At 37.5% G+C, this 27,447-nt stretch overlaps 1 protein-coding gene and 1 long non-coding RNA gene across 4 annotated transcripts in view; one reads left to right on the forward strand and one right to left on the reverse strand.

Annotated features, from left to right (window-relative positions):
• RASGEF1B (RasGEF domain family member 1B) overlaps positions 1-27,447 on the forward strand; it is a 701,851-nt gene that overhangs the window by 74,164 nt on the left and 600,240 nt on the right. The window contains exon 2 of one of the 3 annotated variants that reach the window (XM_070614552.1): positions 14,352-14,578. The exons of the other annotated variants lie outside the window; for them this stretch is intronic. The gene's annotated coding sequence lies outside the window, so the exon portion shown is untranslated. The remainder of the gene's footprint in view (positions 1-14,351; positions 14,579-27,447) is intronic. 3 annotated transcript variants of the gene reach the window in all.
• Positions 1,056-21,822, reverse strand: LOC139082547 (uncharacterized). Its single transcript, XR_011538645.1, has 3 exons — positions 21,715-21,822; positions 21,535-21,622; positions 1,056-1,594 (listed from the first exon to the last, which is right to left on the reverse strand). It is a non-coding gene; the product is annotated as an uncharacterized lncRNA (long non-coding RNA).

Below are 27,447 nucleotides of genomic sequence, written 5' to 3' on the forward strand. Positions count from 1 at the left end.
ACGCAAAAAATGATAGCTAACCTTATTGTGGTAATCATTTCTCAATATATGTAGATCAAATCATCGTGTTGTACACCTTAAGCTTCCATGATGTTATATGTCAATTATGTCTCAATAAAGCTGGGGGAAAACAAGAAATGTCTTCTCTCAGTCTGTGGCTTAGTTTTTCATTTTGTGTGTGTTTTTTTTTTTTAATTTTAATGCAATTGAACTTATCAATCTTTTTCTTTATGGTTTGGCTTTTCCTATCTTATTTAAGAAATTCTTTCCTACTCCTAGTTCATAATGATATACTACTATATTTCTCTGCAAAAGTTTTAGATGAATTTTTTATGTTTACATCTTTTAATCCATGTGGATCTTAGTTTTTGTATGCAATACGAAGTAGGAATCTAAGTTCTACGTATTTTTCCATTTGGAGTTCGGCTTAGCATTATTTAATTATAATACCACCTTTATATATATAAGTGTGTGTGTGTGTATGTTTATATATGTGTAAATGTGAGAATATATGTGTATATGTGTGTATGTGTGTGATATATATATATATATATATATATATATATATATATATATACCATATGTAAAGTGTTTGTTCTGTTCCATTGATTTATCTACTTATGCTCTAACACTCACTGTTTTAATAATTACAGCTTAACAATAGTAAGGCTTGATATCTAGAAGAGTAAAATTCCCTCCTCCTCTACCTTCTTCAATATTGTCTTGCCTATTTTTGGTCCTTTACCATAGTTTTGCATGATTTAGCATAGTTGAGAACATATATTTAGAATTTCATAACTTATTTTTTACTTAGCTTGATAACAGGAGATTTTAAAATGTATTAAAACCTTTTCCCAATTTTATTTAAGATAGCTCATACTATTTCCTTGTGTGCTGCATCCTATTTTATTTAACCATTCCCACACTGCTGCACATTTACTTCCATGTTTTCTTATTATATATAATAGTACCATAATGAACATCTATATGCATAAAGTTTTTTCCATCTTTAGGATGATTACACTAAGTATATTCTCAGCAATGGAACATAATTATTTGATTTTCAAAAGAATTTTATTTTATCACTAGAAATTTTTGAGACTTTACATTTTAACCAGGTCTTCATCATCACTGGGCACTCTCATTTTTAAAGTGAGAGATAGCTCATCCTAGTTAATAATTTTGCCTCCAGCTGGTCCTGAAAAGAAACAGTTTTCTAAAGACACTGATCAGTATTCCTAAATATTGAGGAAGGAATGGGCTAGCAATAATTATTTGCATGGGGATGGCACTTGAAGGAAGGAAAGAGAAGAGGAGCTTAAGGAAATTAATCCCAAAGGGGATCTTTTGATTTAGTGTCAGAAATGAGGCTATTTCTGTTGGCTTCACTGACTGTACCCTCATTTCTTCCTTGTGTCCTCTGATTCTGTATGCAGATTTTAGAATACAGTGGCTTTTTGACAGATTATTTAAATCTCGGTGAGGTGAAACAGTATTCAGATTGTTGATAATGACTATCATCAGTGACAAATTAGTTTAGCCTGTTTCAGTTTATTCTCTTTGACAGCTTCATGTTTATTTCACACCATAGAGGCTGAAAAAGAAAACACATATAAAGGAGAACTTGTTGTATTGTCCTTTAATTATATGAATAATAACACAATCAAGATGTATTTAGGACCCTATCCCAGCTGCAAAACGAAACTGATCCTGAAAGACCAAGCCGAGCAGGCCTTTTTAGGAGGCTTGCTTTACTATTTCTGTTTCTCACATGCTCACATGGTGTATTTGAGGAATTACTTATTTTTCATTGGAACAGATTTCAATTTATATACATTTTTATTTTAAAATAGTTGCGATAGCACAATAAATCCAGCTAAGTCTCCCCTAAGTTACTGTATGTGTTTGGGAAGTAACCACTTGTTCAATTTATACTTCTTTTACAGCCTTCATAAAAAAAAAAGGAGTAAATTACTTAATATGTTGAAAAAAAACAATTTAGAGCAGTATTGGCATATAAGAAATTATATTGGGTAAGGCAGGGATGAAATTAGGATGACACCAGATTTGGGCTTGATAAATGGTAATCCTATTTATTTAGGGGAAAAAAACCTGGAAGGAATATCATGCTGGAGGTGGGATAGCTTGAGTTTAGTTTTGGGTTTCTGCTTTTGAGAGGATATCAGTTGCAAGCTGTGAACTGACCTAAGCAGGTCTGGCTCTGCATGACTGTCAGGTTCAGTTTGGTTGATAATAGTAAGGACCCAAAAGTCTGAGGTGGATGAGGATCAGGTATTCTCCCATAGACTGGTATCAGGTTATATTGAGGGCAAGTCTTAGGTCAATTCCTGCCATACACACAGACTTTTATATTTCAGATGACAATTTATTAGCAAGCAGACACAAAATAATGTATATAAACTGTTTTGTAAGGTTGATAGAGCCTTAGTACTCTTTCTATTAGCTGTTACAATGACATCTTCATAAAAAGCTCATCTGTAGCAGATGCATGAGGCAGCTAGAGTCCTCAGTCCCAACAGTTTGACAGAGGACTATTTAGGTATCAAATCTCACTCATTGTCCATGAAGATTCAGACTATGGGCTGTGCTATCTTCTTATACTCTATTCTCGTGAGGGAGGAGAGTGTCTCAAAAGTATTTTATTAATAAATATCAGTGAAATATCACTAATTGCTCCATGGAGAATCATTTCTAACATCCTCTGGGTTATTCATTTTACCAGTGAAACTCATGTTTTAACATTCACTATGCTAATTATTAAACCTCTGGTGTTGATCAAAGATAAAGATAGAAACACATGTAATAGTTGCAGCTGGAGCTGGGTTTCTTGGTTAGAGAACGAGCTGGCCACTCCTAGGATATGGATTTTTTATTAGGTTAACTGATAACATCTAAGGTGTTATTTAACTTACTTAACACAAATTAACTTAAATTTACTAACGCAAATATACATATAATACTGTCTTTGTTGAAGCACTTTAAATTAAAGTACAAATATCATAATTCAAGTCCAATAGGCAATAGGACATATAAGACTAGGGCTTAGGGGAAAAATCTGAATTGGAAACATATTTTTGTCTTATGGCTGACATGTTTATTTCCACTTTTTAAATAACACTGCCTTCCTGTTTTCATTCCTATTTTATAAACTATTACTTAGTATATTTATTCTCCACTGTAAGTCACTTTAAATCCTTTTTGGACGTTGGAGGGTATAATTAAATATCAATAAATAAGACTTTTCTTCCTCCATATCTCTTGTGTTAAGTTTCTACTAAGAACTATTTCTTCTGCAACTAACTTTTAAAACTATGTGCAAGATATTTATTGTCCTTTCTGTTTTTATCACCTTCTTTCCATTACTTCAAATTTAAGGACAATTTCAAATACACACACACTTTTTTTTTTTGCAAACTATGTTTATTTGCTGCTCCTATTGAAAAGATCTTACAATAATGAAACCAATGCACTTTGCCATTCAATTGAGAAGAGTGAGATTTCACTCTTTATGTATTTTTAAATTGAGGTAACATTGTTTTATAACAATATATAAATTTCAGGTGTACATCATTATATTTCGATTTCTGTGTAGATTACATCATGTTCACCACCCAAAGACTAATTACCATCCATCACTGTACGCATGTGCCCTGTCACACTTTCACTCTCTTCCTCCCCCATTCCCCTCTGGTAACCACAAATTTCATTTCTGTATCTATATGTTTGTTTGTTGTTGTTTTTATCTTCTACTTATGAGTGAGATCATATGATATTTGACTTTCTCCATCTAACTTATTTCGCTTAGCATAACACCCTCAAGGTCCATCCATGTTGTTGCAAATGGCAAGGTTTCATCTTTTTTTTTAGCTGAGTAGTATTCCATTGGATATATATATCATATCTTCTTTATCCATTCATCCATTGATGGGCACTTAGATTATTTCCAAGTCTTGGCTGTTGTGAATAATGCTGCAATGAACATGGGGGTGCATATATCTTTACACATTCATGTTTTCATGTTCTTTAGATAAATACCCAGAAATAAAATAATTGGATCATATGGTAGTTCTATTTTTAATTTTTTGAGGGATCTCCATATTATTTTCCATAGTGGCTGCACCAGTTTACATTCCCACCAGCAGTGTATGAGAGCTCCCTGTTCTCCACATTCTCTCTGACAGTTATTTCTTCTCTTGTTAATTATAGCCATTCTGACGGGTGTGAGGAGATACCTCATTGTAGTTTTTATTTGCGTTTCCCTAATGATTAGTGATGCTGAACATCTTTTCATGTGCCTGTTGGCCATCTGTATATCTTCTTTGGAAAAATGTCTGTTCAGATCTTTTGCTCATTTTTTACTTGGGTTATTTGATTTTTTGTTGTTGAGATGTATGAGTTCTTCATATAGTTTGGAAATTAACCCCTTATCAGATATAAGGTTTACAAATATCGTCTCCCAGTTGTTAGATTGTCTTTTCATTTTGTTGATGGTTTTTCCTTTTTCTGTGCAGAAGCTTTTTAGTTTGATGTAGTCCCATTTGTTTATTTTTTGTGTCCCTCACCTGGTGAGACATGGTACTTTAAAATATGCTGCTAAGATTGATGTTGAAGAATGTACTGCCTATGTTTTCTTCTAGAAGTTTAATGATTTCAGGCCATACATTCAAGTCTTTAATCCATTTTGAGTTAAATTTTGTGTATGGTATAAGATAATAATAAGAAATAAGGTATTTCATTCTTTTGCATGTGGCTGTCCAGTTTTCCCAATGCCATTTATTTGAAGAGACTTTCCTTTCTCCGTTGTATGTTCTTGGCTCCTTTGTCAAAAATTAGTTGTCCACAAATGTGTGGATTTATTTCTGGGCTCTCAATTTTGTTCCATTGATCTGTGTTTCTGTTTTTGTGCCAGCACCATGCTGTTTTGATTACTATAGCCTTTAGTATATTTTGAAATCGGGGAGTGTAACGCCTCTAGCTTTCTTCTTTTTTCTCAGGATTCCTTTGGCTGTTTGGGGTCTCTTGTTGTTCCATATAAATTTTAGGATTCTTTGTTCTATTTCTGTGAGAAATATTGTTGGGACCTTGATAGGAGGCATTGAATCTGTGGATTGCTTTAGGAAGTATAGACATTTTAACTATGTTAATTCTTCCATTCCAAGAACATGGAATATCTTTCCATTTCTTTGTGTCTTCTTCAGTTTCTTTCAACAGCATTTTATATTTTTCAAGTACAGGTCTTTCACCTCTTTGGTTAAATTTATTCCTAGGTATTTTGTTCTTTTTGTTGCAATTGTAAATGGGATTGTATTCTCAATTTCTCTTTCTGCTATTTTGTTATTAGTGTATAGAAATGCAACTGACTTTTTTATGTTCATTTATATCCTGCAACTTTACTGTATTCATTTGTTATTTGTTATTTGTTGTTATTGTTACAGTTTTTTTGTGGATTCTTTGGAGTTTCCTATGTATAAAATCATGTCATCTGCAAATAGTGACAGTTTCACTTATTCCTCTCCCATTTGGACCCCTTTTATCTCTTTTTCTTGCCTAATTACCCTGGCAAGAACACCCAATACTATGTTGAATAAGAGTGATGAAAGTGGGCATCCTTGTCTGCTTCCTCTTCTTAAAGGGACAGCTTTCAGTTTTTCACCATTGTGTATGGTATTAGCTGTGGGTTTGTCATATATGGTCTTTATTATGTTGCCGTACTTTCCTTCTATGCCCATTTTATTCAGAGTTTTTTTTTTTTTATCATAAATGGATGCTGTACCTTGTTGAATGCTTTCTCTGCATCTGTTGAAATGATCATGTGATTTTTATTCTTCATTTTGTTAATGTAGTGTATCATGTTGACTCATTTGCAGATGTTGAACCATCTCTACCTCCCTGGAATAAATCCCATTTGATCATGGTGTGTGATCTTTTTAATGTACTGTTGTGTTTGATTTGCTGATATTTCATTGAGGATTTTGGCATCTATGTTCATCCGTGATATTGCCCTGTAGTTTTCTTTTTTTATGTTGTCCTTGTATGGTTTTAGTATCAGGGTAATGTTGGCCTCATAGAACGAGTTAGGAAGCTTCCCTTCCTCTTCAATTTTTGGAAGAATTTGAGAAGGATAGGTATTAAATCTTCTTTGAATGTTTGGTAGAGTTCACCAGGGAAGCCATCTGGTCCAGGACTTCTGTTTTGCTTTCTGGGAGGTTTTTGATTACTGTTTTGATCTCCTTATTGGTGGTTGGTTTATTCAAATTCTCTATTTCTTCTGCTTTTTTCTTTTGTGAGGAAGATTGGCCCTGAGCTAACATCTGTTGCGTCTTCCTCTTTTTGCTTGAGGAAGATTGTTGCTGAGCTAATATCTGTGTCAGTCTTCCTCTACTTTATGTGGGACGCTGCCACAGCACGGCTTGATGAGTGGTGCTAGGTCTGCGCCTGAGATCCAAACCTGCGAACTCTGGGCCACCGAAGCAGAGTGTATAAACTTAATCACTACACCACCAGGCCAGCCACCTCTCTATTTCTTCTTGATTCAGTTTTGGAAGGTTGTATGATCCTAAGAATTTATCCATTTCCTCTAGATTATCCAACTTGTTGGCATATAGTTTTTCATAGTATTCTCTTATAATGCTTTGTATTTCTGAGGTGTCTGTCGTAGTTTCTCCTCTTTTGTTCCTGATTTTATTTATTTGAGGCTTCTCTTTTTTCTTGTGAGTCTAACTAAAGGTTTTTCAGTTTTATCTTTTAAATGAACCAACTCTTAGTTTCACTGATTTTTTCTATTGATTTTTTTGGTCTCTATTTCATTTATTTCTATTCTGATTTTTATTATTTCCTTCCTTATGGTGATTTTGGGCTTTGTTTGTTCTTCTTTTTCCAGTTCCTTTAGGTGCACTGTTAGATTGTTTGAGATTAATCTTGTTTGTTGAGGTAGGCCTGTATTGCTATAAACTTCCCTCTTAGTACTGCTTTTGCCATATGCCATAAATTTTGACACATTGTATTTTCATTTGTTTCTAGGTATTTTTTTGATTTCTCCTTTGATTTCTTTATTGACCCAATAGTTGATCAGTGGCATTTTGTTTAATCTCCGTGTATTTTTGGCTTTTCCAGTTTTCTTCTTGTAGTTGATTTCTACTTTCTTATCCTTGTGGTCAGAAAAGATGCTTGGTGTTATTTCAGTCTTCCTAAATTTATTGAGACTTGTTTTGTGGCCAAATATGTGATCTATTCTAGAGAATGTTCCATGTGCACTTGAAAAGAATGTACATTCTGCATTTTTTTTTAAAGGTTGGCACCTAACATTTGTTGCTGATCTTTTTTTTCCGCTTCTTCTTCTTCCCAAAGCCCCCCTGTACATAGTTGTATATTCTAGTTGTGAGTGCTGTGTGGAACACCACCTCAGCATGCCCTGATGAGCGGTGCCATGTCTGCACCCAGGATCTGAACCAGTGAAACTCTGGGCCGCTGAAGCAGTGTGCATGAACTTAACCACTCGGCCATGGGGCTGGCCCCAATTCTGCAGTTTTTGGATGGAATGTTCTGTATATATCTACTAAGTCCATATGATCTAATATGTCATTTAAGGCCAATATTTCCTTATTGATCTTCTGTTTGCATGGTCCAGCCTTTGATGTAAGTGGAGTGTTAAAGTCCCCTACTATTATTGTGTTACTGTCTATTTCTCCTTTTATATCTGTTAATAATTGATGTATATATTTGGGTGCTCCTATGTTGGGTGCATAGATATTTACAAGTGTTATATCCTCTTGTTGGATTGTTCCCTTTATCATTATGTAGCTCCCTTCTTTGTCTCTTGTTACAGTTTTTGTTTTAAAGTCTATGTTGTGTGATGTAAGTATTGCCACCCCGGCTTTCTTTTCATTGCTGTTTGCATGGAGTCTTTTATTCCATCCTTTCACTTTCAGTTTGTGAATGTCTTTAGGTCTGAAGTGTGTCTCTTCTATGCAGCATATATATGAGTCTTGTTTTTCAATCTGTTCAGCCATCCTATGTCTTTTCATTGGAGCATTTAGTCCATTGACGTTTAAAGTAGCTATTGATAATGTACTTATTGCCATTTTGTTACTTTTTTTCTGGGTGTTTTAGTAGTTCTTTTCTGTTCTTTTCTTCTTCTCTTGCTCTCTTTCCTTGTGATTTAATAGCTTTCTTTAGTATTATGTTTGGGTTCCTTTCCCTTCATTTTTTTTTTTTGTATTTATTATAGGTTTCTGGTTTGTGATTACCATGAGGTTCATATACAGTGACCTACTTATATAGCAATCTATATTAAGTTGATGGTCTCATAAGTTTGACCTCTTACTAAAAGCCCTGCATTTTTACTTCCCTCCCCTGACATTTTATGTTTTTGATATCATATCTAACCTCTTTTTTTGTGTGTGTGTATCCCACAGCTCTTATCGTGTAAATAGATAGTTTTAGTACTTTTATCTTTTAATCTTCATATTTGCTTTATAGGTGGTTGATCTACTATCTTTACTGTATATTTGCCTTTACCAGTGATTTTTTTTGTGTGATAATTTTCTTATTCCTATTTGTGGTCTTTTCTTTTCCACTTAAATAAGTCCCTTTAACATTTATTGTAAGCTTGGGTTAGTGATGATAAACTCCTTTAGTTTTTGCTTGTCTGGAAAACTCTTTCTCTCTCCTTCTATTCTGAATGATAACCTTTCCTGGTAGTGTATTCTTGGCTGTAGGTTTTTTCCTTTCAGCCCTTTGAATATGTCATGCCACTCCCTTCTAGCTTGTAAGATTTCTGCTGAAAAGTCAGCTGGTAGCCTTATGGGGTTTCCTCTGTATGTGACTTGTTGCCTTTCTCTTGCAGCTTTTATGATTCTCTCTTTATCTTTAATTTTTGACATTTTAATTATGATGTGTCTTGGTGTGGGCCACTTTGGGGCTCATCTTGTTTGGTACTCTGTGCTTCCTGTACCTGGATGTCTGTGTCTGTTTTTTTACTTAGGTTAGGGATGTTTTCAGCTATTATTTCTTCAAATAGTTTCTCTGCCCCTTTGTCTCTCTCTTCTCCTTCTGGGACACTTATAATGTGGAGGTTAGTGTGCTTGATGTTGTCCCAGAGGTCCCTTAGACTGTCCTTATTCTTTTTAATTCTTTTTTCTTTTTTCTGTTCAACTTGGGTGATTTCCTCTAGTCTTTTGTCCAGCTTGCTGATTTGTTCTTCTGTATCTACTACTCTGCTGTTGATTCCCTCTGGTGAATTTTTCGTTTCTAGTATTGTATTCTTCAGTTCTGTTTGCTTCTTTATATATTTTCCAATTCTCTGTTGAAGTTCTCACTGTGTTCATCTATTCTTCTCCCAAGATCAGTGACTATCCTTATGACTGTTAGTTTGTACTCTTTATCAGGTAGATTGTTTGTCTCTGTTTTGTTTAGTTATTTTTCTGAGGACTTCTGTTGCCTTATTTGGGACATCTTCCTGTGTATCCTCATTTTTCCTATTTCTCTGTGCTTATATCTATGTATTAGGTAGATCAGCTACATCTCCCAATCTTAGAGATGTGGCCTTATGTAAGAGATGCTTTATGGAGCCCACCAGTGTGCTTCCCTCTCGTCACCAGTTCCAAATGTTCCAGGAGTGTCCCCTATGTGAGCTATGTGTGCCTTTCTGTTGTGGCGGAGTTGCTCTTGCTACAGGTACATCGGTAGGCTAGGCTGGCCCCTGGGCTGGCAGGTTGTAAGGCTCTGCTATTATCACTTTTGTCACTTTATTGGGCAGAGAGGGCCCCAGCACAGCTGGCTACAAGGTCTAGTGGTACACACTTGCTGATGTTTTGCTGTTAAGTGAGTCAGGCCCCCAGTGTGGCTGGTTACTAGTCTCAGGGGCTCACAATTGCTGTAGGCCTCTGGCCTGTGAGGCTGTTGTCAGCTCTCTCCAGGAGTGCAGCTGGGTGGGGCTGGCCCCAAACATGGCAGCACACAATTGTTTCAGGTGTTAGAAGGTGAGGCAGATCCTCTGTGTGGCTGTTTGAACAGGCCAGTGGCACAAGACTACTGCAGCCGACAAGCCCCACTGCCCATGGGCCCATACGCCCTGCCAACACAGTCCTGCCCCACGCCCCATGCCAGGACCAACTTCTCCTGCTGCAGAGGTTCCACACACCACACCAACACAGGCCCTCGCCTTCGCAGGCCCTGCTCTGCCAGGGTGGACTGACTCACCCTGCTGCAGAAGGCCCATGTACCCCACCTACTTGGGCCAACAAGTTCCCTGTAGGCTTGCTGGTGGGTGGGACCAGTCCCTAGGGTGGGCTGCCTACCCTAGCTGATCTGGATTAAATCAGTGCTCTAGTAGGCAGGGCAAATCCCTGCACTAACAGCCCAGAGGAAGAAATCCAATGGTATCTGCCAGCGTCTGTGTCAGTACACCTGTACTAGGTCATAATAATGGCTGCCACCAGTGTTTCAGTCCCTGGGGAGGTGGGCCCAGCTACCTCCTGCCTCTATGAGATGTGCTTAGAGCTTATCAAGTGAGTATTTTTTACCAAAGGACTATGAACTTTTCTTTCTGTTGATTTTGTGTTGTTTTCTGGAACAGGTGAATCTGTGCGTGGGCCGTTTAAGAGCAGGATTTTCTTTTTTCTTATGTTTGATAGCTTTTCTGGGCGTAGTCCCCATTGGTTTTAATAGCCAGAAAAACCAGGTATTATGTCACTTGTGTCAGTTGTGAATTCAAAGGCTGCTTATTTTTGCATAGCTCTCCTGCTCAGATCCCCTAATCCTACAGGAAAAGCTTCGGACCTTAAGATTGCTCCCGGCTGTGAAGTGCCGCAGCTAGAATGTGTTTTTCTCCTCAGCAGGAAGGCATTTCTGCCTCTTGCACCTCAGTCAGTGTTGCCCCTTGTTGTGGGGGTTCTTTTTATCCAGTTTCCAGTTGTCTCTCAGAGGTAATTGTTCCACAGGTAGTTGTAAATTTGAGGTGTCCGTGGGGGGAAGTGAGTTCAGAGTCTGCCTACACCACAATCTTCCAAGGAATCCTACTCTTCATATTTTCAGGCAAGGACATAAACCTAAAATTTTCTGTTACTACTTTCTTTACATAAATTACTCTTTCTCCAATTACTAGCCCTCAATTTAAATGTCACCACTAGTTCCATGGTGACGATATTTTTGTATTATATCCTGAAAGGAGCAATAAATATTTTGAGATTTTCTTTCATAGGCTTGAAAAAAATTTTTAAATTATTTTATATAACAAACATAGAGAAAAGTGAAAAATCACAAGTATATATAGCCCAAAGAATTATCACAAAGTGAACACACCCCGGTATCCCCAACACTGGTCAAAAAATAGATCACCAACACCTCCAAAGCCCCTCTTAGACCTCCTCAATATCAACAGCCTCCCCTCCTGCTACAAACATTTGTGTGTAGGTGTTATGTGAACGTATGCTTTCATTTCTCTTTAGTAAGTACCCAGGAGTAGAATGACTGGGTTATATTTTATGTGTATGTTTAACTTTAAGAAAGTGACAAACTGTTTTCCAAAGTGGTTTTACCACTTTACATTCCCACAAATAGTATATGAGAGTTTCAGTTGCTCTACATTTTCCCCAACACTTGTATTTTGGGTTCCTAGACCCAATTGCAACATGGGATTTCGGGGGGGAGTGGTTCCCTGACACCACCAAGCAATTCTTGGACTCCACCTGGGTGTCCTACAATTCAACTTAATTCTAACACTATCTGCCTGGAGATAGTATCAGATTCCATAGGTTAAGGATTCAGTCTTACAAGAGTGCCCTCCCCCTGCCCCGCAATTCAGATGCCAATTGTAAGCCCAGCTTCCCCTACCCCGTGGCCAAAATAGTAGATGAAAACCAATTTCACATCTTGGTAATCAAGGAAGAAATTAAATGCTCCCCTTAAAAAGCTAAAGGATGGAGGAATGGTAGCCCTCATCTTATTTCTATTTAATGCACCAGTTTGGTCCTACAAAAACCAGATGGATCCTGGTGGATGACAATAGGCAAACTGATTAACCAAGTAGTACCTCTAGTTGTAGCTGCTGTGCCAGATATAGTACCTTTTCTAGAGCAGATTAACAAAGCTTCAGATACTTGCTTGATACATCATGGCCAGTGATCTGGCAAATATTCATCCCAGTTCTTCCCCGGGAGAATCAGAAACAGTTTGCATGCACGTGGGATAGACAACAGAATGGTCCTGACCTAGGAATATGTTAATTTTCCTATGTTTAGTCCTAATATAATCCAAAGAGATCTGGTCCGTCTGGGCACTCTCTAGAACATTGTATTGATTTACTGTATCAATGACATTGAGTTAACTGGATGAGCAATAAGTGGCAAGAATGTTGGAGGCCTTCGTTAAGACATATGTGCTCTAGAGGATGGGAGAAAAACCTCATGAAAAGTCAGAGATATGCCACATTAGTAAAGTTTTGAAAAAGTTTTATGGTTGGAGCATGCTGGGGAGTTCTCTCCAAAGTAAAGAACACGTTATTACGACTTTTACCTTCTACCACTTAGAAGCAGTACAGGTCTTTTTCATGTTGTGGAGGTACAATATTCTTCACCTAAGAATACTGCTTTGACTCATTTGCTGAGTGACATAGAAGGCTTCTAACTTTGAGTGTGGCAGGAAAGAGCTCATCAGAAGGTGCTAGCTATGGTGCAAGGAACACTGACACTCAGTGAATTACTGATGAGTCTACTCAATTCATGACCTGGTGGATCTGATAGAACTCAGGTCAGGATGGGCAACTCAGCCTGCATGCTTACGTGATATAGATGGAGCATCTGACTGTGAAGCATCATGTGACCATGAGGTATGAACTGAGTGAGAGGTACCAGTGCAACAGTGGTGGATGACATGGATGTTTGAGCTACCTGCTCATGTAGCTTATTTGTGCACTCTGGCCCTGCTCATGCCTGATTCTAGATATACCACTTCTGTCTTATGATGGATTATTGTTGGTCCTGACCAACCCAGTTTATACCTCATGGAGAGTTCATTATGACCAGCTGATGAAAAAGGAAAGAGGCTGAATTTGCTTCATAGATGAATTGGTTCAGTATGTGGGTACAAGCCAAAAATGGACTGCAGCTACACCGTAGCCCCACATGGGGTGGCCCAGAAAGAGAGTAGTGAGAGGAAATCATCCTAATTGGCAGAGCTTTGGTCATTGCCTCTGATCATTCAATTTGTGTGGAAAGAAAAATAGCCTGAGATAAGCCTACAGACTCATGGACAATGGAGAATGGCTTGGATCGTTGGTCAGGGGCCTAGAATAAGAAATATTGGAAGATAAGACATAAGAATCTCTGTAGAAGATGCATATAAATAGATTTATGGGATTGGGCATAAAGTGTGTCACATGTTCATGCCAGTCAAAAAAGCATCCTCAAAGATGAAACACTTAACCGCCAAGTAGACAGAACGAGTCAGTTGACATCAGTCAGTCTGCCATTGACTATCCCAGTGCTGGCATATTTGGACTCCTCAACAGAGCAGCCAATGTAGCAGGGATGGAAATTATGTATGGCCCAACTGCATGGACACCCACTTACCAAGGAGACTTAAGTACTGCCACTGTTTCATGTCTCCTCTTCCAGCAGCAGAGATAACTCTGAGTCCCCAGTACAGCACCATCCCTTGAAGACAGCAACCAGCCATTTGTTGAAAAATTACATTGGATGTCTTCCATCTTGACCAAAATTGACGTGTATTTCAGGTGTGGATTTGTCTTTCCTATGTTCAGGTCTTCAGCCAGCACCACTATTTGAGGGCTAAGGGACTTAATATACAGAAGAGGAGGTGAGGCAGTGGGCACATGACCATTAGATCTACTGGTCCTGTTAAATATTGTGTTACCTGGAAGCTGCCAGCCAGACAGTGGGATAAAACGGTCTTTCCAAGGTGCAGCTGATGCACAAGCATGGAGATGATACCCTATGAGGATGGGGCAGAGTCTTTTGAATTTTCTCTTTATATATACAACATATAAGTTAGAATCTTCAATAAAACAATGAACAGAATTGGTAATATTTGGCATTTCTTCTCTTTCCTATCTCAGAAGAAAATCTTCAAGTTTGATGTTTGCTGTAAGTTTTGTTTTATGTACATTTATAAAGTCGAGGAGGTTCTTTTATAATGTTAGTTTGCTAAGAGTTTTAAAAAAATTTAATCATGAATTGCTGTTAAATTTTATCAATCCTTTTTCTGATTAAGATGATCATATACTTTTTTGCCTTTATTCTGTTAGTATAGTGAATTATATTATTGATTTTTTTTTTTAAAGATTTTATTTTTTTCCTTTTTCTCCCCTAAAGCCCCCCGGTACACAGCCGCACATTCTTCGTTGTGGGCCCCTCCAGTTGTGGCATGCGGGACGCTCCCCCAGCGTGGCCCGATGAGCAGCGCCATGTCCGCGCCCAGGACCCGAACCAATGAAACACTGGGCCGCCTGCAGCAGAGCACGCCAACCTAACCACTCGGCCGCGGGGCCAGCCCTTATATTATTGATTTTTAAATTTTAAGCTTACCATATGTTCTTGAGGTAAACCCAATTCAGTTATGATGTACTATCCTTTATATATATATATATCAGAGAATTTGATTTGTGAATCTTTTGTTTAGGATTTTTCATCTATGTCCACAAGCGAGATTGGCCTGTAATTTTCGTTTTTTGTGATGTCGTTGTCAGGTTTTGATATCAAGGTTAGGTTGACCTCACAAAACAAGTTGTAAAATAGTTCCTTTTTTACTGTTTTCTGTAAAATTTTTGAAAAATATGATAATTGAAGAATTTATGCATGATTAGTGCAGTTCTGTAGTTTATTTAAATGTTTGGTGGAACTCACTGGTGAAACAAAATGGGCTGGGGATATTTTTGTGGGAAGGTTTTAAAGTATGGATGAAGTGTCTTTGGTAGTTGTAGGACTGTTCAGTTCTACTATTTATTCTTGTATTTTGATATGTTACAATTTTCTAGTAAATTTTACATTTTAACTAAAAATTTTTAAATTATTGGAATAAATTATTCACAATATTCTCTTTTTTAAATTCCTGTTTATTATCTGTAGTAAAGTTCCTTTTTATTCCTGATTAGTTATCTGTGTCTTCTATTTTTCTTGGTTAGTCTCACCAGAGTTTATCAATTTTTTTCCCTAGTAATTTTATTGAGATCACAATGGTTTTGTAATTTTGTGTAATTTCACATTATTGTTTATCAATTTCTGGATAGACTTCATCTTGCTTACCAGCAGTGGTCTAATTTTTGCCCATCATCATACATATGTGCCCCTTTACCCCTTTCACCCACCCCTCAATACCCTTCCCCCCTGGTAACCACTAATCTGTTCTGTTTATCCATGTGTTTGTTATCTTCCATATACAAGTGAAATCATGAAGTATCTGTCTTTCTCTGTCTGGCTTATTTTCTTGACATAATACCCTCAAGGTCCATCCATGTTGTTGCAAATGGGATGATTTTGTCTTTTTTTATGGTTGAGTAGTATTCCATTGTATATATATACCACATTTTCTTTATCCTTACCTCCATAGAAGGACACTTTGGTTGCTTCAGAGTTTATAAATTTTAAAAGTATTTTCAAAATATCTTTGACTTTGTTATTCCTCTCTACTGTATGTTTTTTCTGTTTTATTGATTTCTGTTCTTATCTTCATTATTTCCTTTCTTCTATTTTCTTTGTGCTTAATTTGCTGTTGTTTTTCTAACTTACTGAGATGAATGATTAGATTTCAGCCATTCTTCTTTCTAAAATATACATTTAAGACTATAGGGCCTGTGGCCGAGTGGTTAAGTTCATGTGCTCCGCTTGGGTGGGCTAGGGTTTTGCCAGTTCAAATCCTGGGTGCGGACATGGCACCACTCGTTAGGCCATTCTGAGGTGGCATCCCACATGCCACAACTGGAAAGACCCACAACTAAAATGTACAACTATGTGCTGGGGGGATTTGGGGAGAGGAAGCAGGAAAAAAAAAAAGAAGAAGATTGGCAACAGTTGTTACCTCAGATGCCAATCTAAAGGAAAAAAATAAAGACTATAAATTTCCCTTTTAGCATAACTTTTCTTGCATCCCACAAGTGGTATTTTATTTACAATCTATTTTAAAATATTTTATGATTTCTATTTTAATTTCTTTTTTGACTCATGGATTACTTATAACTTTAATTTTTAAAATATATAAAGATTTTTGTTATTATTTGGTGCTGATTTCTAGCTTACCTCAATATAGTCAGAAAATGTACTCTGTATGACTTAAATCTTTTGAAATTGGTTAAGACTTGATTTATGACTCAAAATATGTCAACTTTGGCAAATGTCTGAGGGGAATTTTGAAAAAAGGTGTTTTCTGCAGTTGTTAGATATATTGTTGTATATATGTCATTCAGTTTAAGTTCATCAATCATGTTCAGATCCTCTACATCTTTATTTTTTTGTCTGTCTCTTCAATCAGATACTGAGAAGACGTTAAAAATCTCCCACTATGTTTGTGGATTTCTCTATTTCTATTTAGTTGTGTCAAATTTTGTTCATATACAGTAAGGCCATATTACTGGGGATATAAATTTAGAATTATTAAAATTTCCTAGGCAAGTAAAACTTTTATCATTATGATTTTGTATCCCTCTTTTTCTCTTACTTTTTTGTTTTAAAGTCTATTTTATCTGATATTAATATGGCCACATTGGTTTCTTTTGATTAGTATGTATGTATTATATCTTTTTCCATTCTTTACTTACAAATTTTTGTATCTCTATTTTTTAAAGTGTTCCTCTTTCAAACAGCATATAATATTTGACTTTTTTTTTGGTGAGGAAGATTGGCCCTGAGCTAACATCTGTGCCAATCTTCCTTGGCTTTTTTGTATGTGAGATGCTGCCACAGCATGGCTTGATGTGTGGTGTGTCCTTCCATGCCAGCGATCTGAACCTGTGAACCCTGGGCTGCCAAAGTGGAGCATACGAACTTAAGCACTATACCACCAAGCCAGCCTCAGGATTTTGACTTTTTAAAATCTAGTCTCACAATCTTTGCCTTTTAATTGGAATATTTAGTTTACTTACATTTAGTGTAATTACTGGCATAGTTGGTTATAATCTACCATCTTCATATCTGTTTTTGACTTCTCCCTTCATGCCCTATTTTGAATTAATTATTTTTATTATTCCTTTTTCTCTATTAACTGGTTAATTATAAAATATTTCACTATGCTTTTAACGGTTACTCTTGATTGTAGATTACAATCTACATCCTTGACTTATCCAAGTTTAATATAAATTAGTACTTTTACCTTTTCCAAGAAAACTCAAGAACCTTAGAATACTTTAAGTCCATCTATACTCATTCTAACCTATTTTTACCATGTATTTGATTCTTTCTGTATTTTAAGCCCTGCAAGATATTAGTGTTATTGTTTTATACAGTCAATATTTGTTTACTTCCCACTTTTTCCTCTCTTTATTTCTGACATTTTTAATATTCTACCTGGGATTATTTTTCTTTTGCCTAAAGGATACACTTTGGTATTTCCTTTTATGTGGGTCCAGAAGTGGTTCTCTTGTTTTTTGTTTGCCTGAAAATGTCCTTATTTTACCAGCATCCTTAAAGATTATTTTTGTTGGGTATAGTTTGGAAAGTTTTTTCCTTTGAAGCACTTTGAAGAAATTATACATTGTTGTTTGACTTCCATTGTTTCTGTTGAAAAGTGATATTTTCTTTTTTGAAGGCACTATTTCTTTTTGAGGGAGCTGCTTTAAAGATTTTTCTTTTTGTCTTTCTCTTTTGGCAATTTTACTATGGTTTGCTCAAGTGGGTTTTACTTTGCATTTTTCTTGCTTGAGGTATAGGGCATTTTGGAGCTGTGGTTTGATATCTTTAACCAGTTTGGGAAAAATTCTCAGTATTATTTCTCCATTCCTTCTATTTTCTTCCTTTTAGATTCTGATTACCCTTTCACTATATCCTCTATATATCTTACCCACTTTTTATCCTGTCAGTCATCTGATTTCTTTTTCATTCAGTTGGACTATTTTTGACTTATCTTCCAGTTCATTAATTCTCCCTTTGACTGTGTCTTGAATGCTGTTTACACATATGAAATATTTAATTTTGATTATTTTATTTAAAAATTTTGTAATTCTCCTTGGATTCTCTTTTATAATTTCTGGCTCTCTTCCCAAATTAAAAATCTCATCTTTTGTATCCTTGAACATATTGAGCATATTTTTATTAAAGTTTGTATCTGTTAACTCCATTTTTTAATCTCTGGTAGGTCTATATTTGATTGCTGTTGTTTAGTTTTGTCTTTAGTCATGTTGTCTTGTCATCCCATGTTCCTTGCTATTTTGGTTGAGGTCAAAGATTATGAAGAACTAGAGATAATTTGTAGCTCTGGATGTTATCTTCCTCTCAGGGAAAATTTATATTTACATTTATGTAGGCTAGGTACATCAGCAATCTCGGATCTTCCTAATCTAATTAGCATTTGAAATGAAAGGAAGTTGAGTTTCTACTCTGTGGGTGCTATCTGCTTTCAGTTTACCCTCACTCATAGTGGGCAGGTCCTCAAGGATCTCAACGCTTTGCCTGGGAGGTGAGAGGGATTTATCAGCCACTACCACCTTCCCAATGGGCTCTGAATTCCAGTTTTTGTCTTCCTAGCCTTGTGAATCTGTTAAAACCTCAGTTTCTTAGCGTCTCAGCTGCTTCTATGGAATATTGGCAAAGCTCTCTGGTAGAAAAGTGGCTCCAAATCGCAGGATCATTTCTTGAGTTTCTGTATTTTTCTGACCATGGCTATGTAATTCTTCACTGTCTTATTATCTCTCTGTGCCTTCAGGCATTTAAAAAATATTTGTTCAACTTTTCAAGTCATTCTCAGTAACAGGTTTGGTCTAAATCACCCAGTCTACATTAATGAAAGCAGAATCCTTTTTTAATTTGCCTTCAATACCCAAAGGACTGTGTTCTTGCTTCTCAAGAATTTCTGGAGGAAAGACAAGTGAATGCTTTCAATTAAGATGAGATTATTAATTTAAACTTGCTTGAGTTTGAATAAGAAGATATGCCTGTCTGTAAAATAATGAATTTTCATGGTTGAACCTTTTTACGTGCCTAGTTCCCTTTCAGATTTGTGCCAATCATAGGCAAAGTAACCCAAAATTCCTTTCCCTAGTTCTTTTTAACACATCTGAGGTAGGATGTTAAATGAAACAGGGTTTATGAATTGAGTGAGCTGGCATCAGGAAACTATGCTTTGTAAGTTTAAATCTTAAGTGTCTTGTACTTTTTCATCTCATTTGGAAATTAACTCTAACTTCTCTGTTATGGGGACAAATGAGTTGGATTTTGATTTTATACACATTTGAGTCAGAATATTAAAGAGAAAAGTGTTGGAGTGTGGACAACAAGGTGAAATTGAAGTAAAAGACTTTCAGCAGAGATAGATGAAACTGAAAATGAAGTATACAGGCTTCCTAGTTATCTACCACTCCTCACCCAGAAATTTTCCTTCCAGAGCTTGTTTTGCTCCATCATTGTAAAGGTTTGTCATTTTCATGCAATTTTTCTCATTTAGTAGACAGAGGTCACTGTGGATTATAAGATTATTACTTATCATCTGTATCATATAACTAGATCATCAGCACTTATTAGTTGTATTATCTTAGCTACTGTGGGGACCTGGAATTGGCCACCCCAAGATATGTCTCTTTGGCACCAGGATTATTTGAGGCTGATTGCTTTTGATAAACTGGGACAGGGAAGGATGCTCTGAGGAATGGAACTTGCCCTTCCTTAGGACACGTTTACATTTGTAAGGTAAATCTCTGTCTGTAAAAGGTGCCTCCCTCTCTGTACCAGGAAGAAGAGAGGCGATGACCTTCTCTCTAGAAACTCTTCATCAATACCAGAGGCAAGGACTTAAATCTGCATTTTATTGTGCTTGTCTGGTAACCTCCTGTAACTGACTTCCCTTCCCCTCCCAACGTTGGCATTTTTTAAGGATTAAGCATCTTTCCTTAGGCTAGGAACTGATTGCTGCGCTCACCTGTGACTGCCCAGCTCCAGACAATTGACTTGCCTCCTGCTACACCCGCAGAGATAGCAGACCCACTGCCTGCTGTGTCCATCAAGCACTCTGCTGACAGGTCAATCTTGTGACTATTGTGGGAGGGACATTTCAATCACATGTGAAACACCCTTTTTGGGGGTATATAACCACTATGTGCACCCCACTTCTTTGGTGCCCTTTCTTCCCGAAGGAAGAAAGGCCCCAGGCCATGGTTCCTCATAAAGCTTTGTTTAATTTTCTCTTGCTATTCTGTCTCATGTGAATTTAATTCGTTCTCGGGCCAGATGAACCCCCATTTGGGAAGAGGAAATGTCTTCCTCCCCTACACTACTCATTGTACCACCTAAGCAAAGGAAATTGACCTGAATTTATTCTTCCTGCTTTGCTGAACCTGGAACACTTAGGGTTTGATTTTTTTTTTTTAACTAGGGGAACAGAGTAGAATTTATGTAGAAAGAATCAATTCTCCATAGATATGTGAGCAAGCCAGAAGTCAATTTTTTTTTCACATACATAACTAGACTGACAAATGATGGATAAATGGCAAGGAAGTAAAGTGAAATTTTCGAAGTGGACTCCAATGGAAGAATTTTAATGTCACAGCTTATCACAACATGGGTATGTCAACTATGTTATTTGGACAAATATAGTTGGAAAAACAAGATGATTTCTTATTTTATGAGGCAGAAAATGCACTCAGCATTTTTTTTTCATTTAGTCATATCTGTGGTCTCTTCTAGAAAGTGTTTCTGTATTTAGTGATGCGTGTATATGCATGCAGACTTACACATTATTTCTGATTGGACTGGTTACTTATGACTTTTCATATGTGGGTTATTATCATTTTGTAGTTTATACATGCACATTATATTGAATATTTCTTTAGTGTCAATGAGAAAAATATATCACTGGTATGAGAAAACAGTGGCATTACAAGGTATTCATCTGGAATTATTCAACCTTTCACAAGCAAATGAGAAAGATTATAGGATTAGACCAAATCCTGGATTCTTTTTCCTCTGTGCCCATCTGTATTCATTACAGTTGAAAGATAGACAAATGAAACTATTGGCAGCTCAGTCTTTAAAGCTTTATTACAATTTAAAAGCATTAAAAAAGAGAGAAAATGGAAAAATCTTATCAAAGGCTGAAAATGATCATCATATTGAATAGTTGAATTTTCCAGCTTAATGACAGTGAAGAATGAAGATAGGTATTGTAAAGATATGACTTCATTATTAGTATCACTCAGTATTCTCAATTTCAAAGAATTGAGCATAGAGCTTTTAAGGGCCTCTGTCAGAATATAGAACTGACAATTGGGCACATCACTGGAAGAAATGAAATGGGTCAGTGATTTTCAATTCTATATAAACTGCATAAGGCAAGCCCACAGCATTGGTTAAAACTTACACCAGGATCCAAGACTCCTCTCCACTGTTGCTTTGGTTGTTGTTAGGCTTCTTGGACCCCAGGAATGTGAACCAAGAAAAGGGAAATGCTGGAGAGCACAAAGGTACCACATGAAATACAAAGGATATTGTTAGTTTTCTCCCAGTATCTGTTCTTCTCCCCTTTCCCTCAAGCACCTACCTTTTAATCCAGGAATCCAGTTTTGCCATCACAGCTTATGGACCCAGGGGAAGCTGAGCCCATCCCTAGGTTCAGGGAGTTCCTGATTGGTGTAAGGGCAGTTCTGTTCCTACCACCACAGTGATTGAATCTGGAATATACGTATGTCACAATAGCTTACTGGGGACCTTGAGTAGAGCATTTTCTTGAGCTTTAAGGGTGAGCCACCAGGTACCAGGATGCCTCTCTTCCTCTGGACATGTTTATGATGTTAGTCCTGAAACTACTGCAGCCAACTTGAAGCAGACACATAGAAAGAGAATTGAAGAGAAATGAGCAAGAACCCTGATCAAATCATATCTGATCACTGCTTATTAGGAGCTAATAAATTTCCTTAATTGTTGATGCAAATTTAAGTAGGCTGTTTCTGGCAGCCAAGATTATCCCTGCTGATATAGGCGGTCCACTTCAAGCCCAAGTGGTTCCTAATTCAGAGGACCACCCACAGGGGCTGTTTCAGAGATCCCTTGGCCAATTTGATCTAATGGGAGGGTCACAGAGATGCTCACTTCTGGTCCAGACCTATTTTTAAATTTTGCCTTTTGTAGTCATGCTCTTCAAACTTCTCTGGTTTGTAGGCCTAGAGCACTCCTCCAAAGGCCATCCTGCTGGAATGGATTCTCTGGCTGCAGTCTGATCTAGATCCCCACCCTTAGGTCCAGAAGTGCCTGCCATGGTCACCTCCAGGCTATGGGAAGCAGATCAAAAGCTCTGGTAGTCTATCATCTCCAACATAGTGTCTAATGAGAGGACCTGTCTGTGGGAGATGACTTCTCACTCCTAGACTCACTCCCGGCTTCTCTAATTTCCCATGCAACTTTTGTTTTCACAATAATTTTGGTCCAGGCACACTATCAGTTTTGGGAAGGCCTGTTGAGCCCTTATCAGCTTAAAGTGGAAGCTATTGTGATAGAAGCAATTTGGCAGTGGGAAGGCTTTGTCAGGTGCGATAGTAAAACTGGCATCTTAAATGATCTCTAACTAAGCCCAGTAAGAATAGCTGGATTGCATTCCAAGAGTCAAATATCTATCTTGGGGCCACTATATAATACAGATAGATTTTTACAGTGAGGTGTCTGTGATGTGCATGGTGTATAATATTGTGAGCCTGCAATCAGTTTGTAAGTTTTGCACTTTTGTTTAAATAGAACTGTCAAGTCTAGTGTTTTTCACACTTGGTTGGGAATTGGGATGGGAGTGAGGGGCAGAGCACTTGGAAGTCATGGTACTTTAGATCCAAAACCTTAAAGCAATGCTATATTTAATACCATTCTAAACAGTAGGCAAATTTTGGAGGCAGAAAAATCTGACTCTATTATATTTATAACCCCAGTGATGCTGGACCTTTTCATTCTTACCTTAGAGCTTATCCCTGTTTTTTGTTCCCGCCACAGAAACACCTGTCTAACATCTAAAAATAATTGCAAAACAGTTAAACTTTTTACAGTAATCTCTCGGACAGTGTGAACTGGAGATGACATTCATACCATACTGCAAAACTTTTAAAGTCTTTTACCCATTTATCTTCCCAAAGTTTCACTGGTATGGTATGGTAGGTGACTCTGAGCTTTCTTATTCTCCTAGAATTCTTCAGAACTTCAAAAATAGTCCTTGCTGGCTTTATCTTTTTGTCCCTACTCTCTTATCTCCTGGTATATTTTCTTCTAGAGTAAATTTGGCCCTTTCCTATGAAAATCAATCAAACCAATCTAGGATTCTCTTATATCTCCCTTCACTCATTGGATGCGCACAGAGAGGCCCAGGGATTGTGTATGTGAGGAAAGAATTCTCCTTTGCAACACTTTTAAAGTTTATTTATTTATTATTTTTATTTTTTAGCATCAGTTTTAATCTTGCCAATGTCTACCTGTCCAACATCATTTTCCATTACAGCCCTACATACATGGCACCCTTCTGCCACCAAAGGATTTTAAGCAGAAAAGTGGCATTATCATACTTGCATTTTAGAAAGACCATTCTGATTGCTGTTTGGAGAATGGATTGGGGTTTTGTTGGGGTAGAGAGGGGGAGAGGTAGTAGGGAAATAAATCCAGAAACCATAGGATCATCTAGGAAAGAGATGTTGGTAATTTGGACTAGGGAGTTGGCAAAAGGAGATAGAAATAAGTTGAAAGATTTGAGATATATTTTGGTAATTTCTAGCTGGGGAAGAAATGAGATTGCTATTCAGAGTAGAGGACATAGATCTAGTTTATAAGGTAAAATATTGAGATTGGCTTCAGATATGTTGAGTTTGAGGACCTACGGGATATCTACTTGAAGTATTCATTTGGCATGGGACTTAGGTAAGGCTGGGGGTCAGAGCTGGAGATAAGGATTTGGGGGTCGTCGGCTTATAGATGGTTCTTGTGCCCATGAGTATTGGTAAGTGTATCCCAGGAAGGCATACGCACTGAGGGCTTTAGAGTACTAACAGCAGAACCCCAGGGATGCTGTTGTCTTAGAGGTGAGCAAAGGAGAATTGGGAGAAAACCAGGAAAAAAAATGGGACAGAATCAGAGAAGTATTGTTTTAGACCAAGGAAAGTGGAGTCCTAGTGATTGACTTTTTGATCAGGCCACAGTAACCAACAGTGCATCAGCAGACTATAGTGCTTGATTCTGAGTGCCAGCCTTTGACAAGGACACTGATAAACACAGTGTGTCAGGAAGAAGGCCATCAGGATGATGAGAAATATTGAAACCATGTCAAAGCAGAGTGGCAAATGCGTTCATATAGAGAAGATATTTATGGGGAACGTATTTGCCATGAGGAAGAGGAATTTAGCTTTTTTAATGGTTCCAGAAGGAATACTGAGGAAGTACAAAGAAATACATTTCAGTCAATATGAAGAATTATTTTACAAGTTGTTAAAAAATGGAATAGGTTAACTTGTTTGAAGTGAGAATCCATCTAGTGAAGTGTTTGAGCAGGAGCTGGGTGACCCACCAATCAGGGATGATGGAGCAGGGATTCTTGTTCTGAGAAAGAGCTTCGCCTATTGAGGTAGCTTCTAATTTTAGAAGCCAGTGGTTCTGTGAAATTGTCTTTCTCTCTGTATATGCATGTTTAATGCATATATTGCAGGTCACTATACATAGCGGTCAGTGTGTCATGCAGTAAGCTTTGGGTGACTGTAAGGAATGACATTTTATTCCTTGGATGCTCTAAGTGAAAGTGACATGAATCCCCACCACGGTCATATCTGCACTCGTGAAATTTTGTTGAGAATTCCTCTGAGAGAGACCGTCTCAGTATTGAGTCAGTTTTGTGGCCTTGAGCTGAGACAGTTGACGAGACATCTTATAATAAGAATAAGAGGGCAAGATGCCCTGAGGGCTTCACATACATTTATATCAAAATACTGTGAAGGAAAATCAATGTTTTGCTTCTAGCAGTGAAAATCCAAACCTCACCAAATTACTAGGGATGAACACTTTATTTTCAAATGCCAGAGGAGGGAAAAACCCTGCTAAGCTGAACAAATGCTTCACTATGTCTCTGAATGTAATACGGTGTGGTAGGCTTGGCGGTGACCCTGTTTTGGAACTCCAATGACCTCATTCCTCCTTCCATTCAAGTTTTTTTTTCAAAATCACTTCAGCGGAGCCTTTCCTGATCACTCAATCTAAAATTTCACCCTACCCAATACTTCATTTACTCTTTTTCTACATCTTGTTTTCCTTTAGTGTTTACCCTTGTCTTGCTCAGAAGCAGGATCTTAGACAAAGTGCAAGTTGTTTATATGGGAGGTGATCCCAGGAAGGCCAGTAGGATGTGGGAGAAGGAGATGGGGAAGTGAAGGAAGCCAAGTCAGAGTGTGGCAATTAGCAGGTTACTGCTGTGGGCAACTGGGACTCAGTCCTGCTGGGGACCTCTGGGAGACTGCACGGACATGCCTTGGAGTAGGTCTGAGGCATGAGGAAGTTAGGGTGTTTATCCACTATCTCTCATCAGTCCATGGTTGAGAGCTGCCCTGGGTGGGGTTGGCACTTTAACTTTCCGGCACTTCCCATCTCTGTGTCTGTGCAAGCGTCCTCCAGATGCCAGAGAAAAAGCCCTCTGCTTTGCATAGGCTCATGATAGGAGCCCTGGGGTCAGGGTGGATGGGAAAGGAGCCTAGGGAATCTAGGAAGGGAAGTGATAGCATCTGCCGAAGAACTTGTTACTCTCGACTGTACTGTATATTTTACATGTTTATCTTTATTGTCTGTCTCCTGCTGTAACATAAGCCTCATGAAGACAAGGACTTTTCTCTGTTTTGTTCACTGAGTAGTACTAGAAACATTGTCTCCGAGTTATTCAATGTTTAACAAGTACTAATTAGTGCCTTCCCGGGCCAGGTACTGCTCTCACCTGCTTTGATGCTACTACAAGCTCCAAAGGGCCGGGGAGATCACTATCTTTATGTCTAATCCTTAGCCTATACTGAATCAAGAGTAAGAATTACAAGGGAAAGGTGATAATTACACCAACATTTTTGTTGTAATGCATATTTTTGGTAACTAAATAAATAACCCTGACAGCATGAACTGGTAGATCAGAGAAGGATGAATGGGAAGGGGAAGAGAAAATGCAAACAAGAGATTAGAATGCATACTCTGACCCCAGCTTCCACAGAGAGCCTCCTTGCAAACTGGATGTGGACACATGAAACCCTAAATCTAGAGCCTACCTCTGGCTGACAGTTGGGTTCAGATCTCAGGAGGAAGTTGTAACCTTAGAATCATAAGCAAGGAAGATGCTTTTGCTTTGGACTCCATGCTTCAGTTAACGCAGACTTAGATCTGCCAAATGGCACAGATGACTCGTTGAGTATATGTCAACAACTATTCCAGAGTGTTTTTAAACATGTAGGACTGTTAAATTATATCACACCTGCTCTGAACTTTTTTCTTGCCACTCTAAACCTTAGGTTTAGGATATTTATCTCAAAATATTTGGCCCATCTTTGCAGCCCATCATTGGCTTTCTCTGAATCTCAGTTTTATTCCTTCCAGCTTCATGTTATTTCTAAATTTAACAAGCCAGTGTTTAGCTCTCAATTGTCTGCTCTGTCCTTTGACTCTCCTCCATGGAATGCTCACTCCCATTCATTTCCTGCCTTTCCAAAACACAATAGATGTGATGATTATTCTTGAAAACTCTGAGACCTAGTGTATTTTAAAATTTCAAACAATAAGGAAATAGAAGTGGATTTTGATTGTACATTATTTGTATGTAGCCACCCCTCTTTCCCTTATATTAGTGGTGTTCGTTCAGCGTTGACTAGACTGAGAACCTTTTCAAGTTACATTTCCACAATTTCTAACTTTGAATTTTTTCTCTGTGGTCAAATCTGCAGGCAGCCAAAGGTATAGATACACAGCCCATTGCTGCAATTATTCTTGTTAACACTTTTTAGTGTAGTTTCTAAGTGGAGACTTTTCTGTACCTAACATTGGAATATGTACCATTTAAAAATCATTCATGGAGACCTCTAGAGTATATCCCCAAAGTTGGGGAGGAAATTTATTTCTAAATGCAAATCCAAAAATTTTTTAAGTATAACTGCAGGGAGGAAAATTTAGAGACCTTTGTTTTACGCAGGCACATCTGGCTTGGAATTAAAACCTCAAGAAGAGGTAACTTAGGGACTTTTGGTAAATTAGGTCATTATCATCAAAATAACATTTCTGAATATTAGTTATCGTG

The sequence above is a fragment of the Equus przewalskii genome, chromosome 3, assembly GCF_037783145.1.
Source record: "Equus przewalskii isolate Varuska chromosome 3, EquPr2, whole genome shotgun sequence".
Lineage (NCBI taxonomy): Eukaryota > Metazoa > Chordata > Mammalia > Perissodactyla > Equidae > Equus > Equus przewalskii.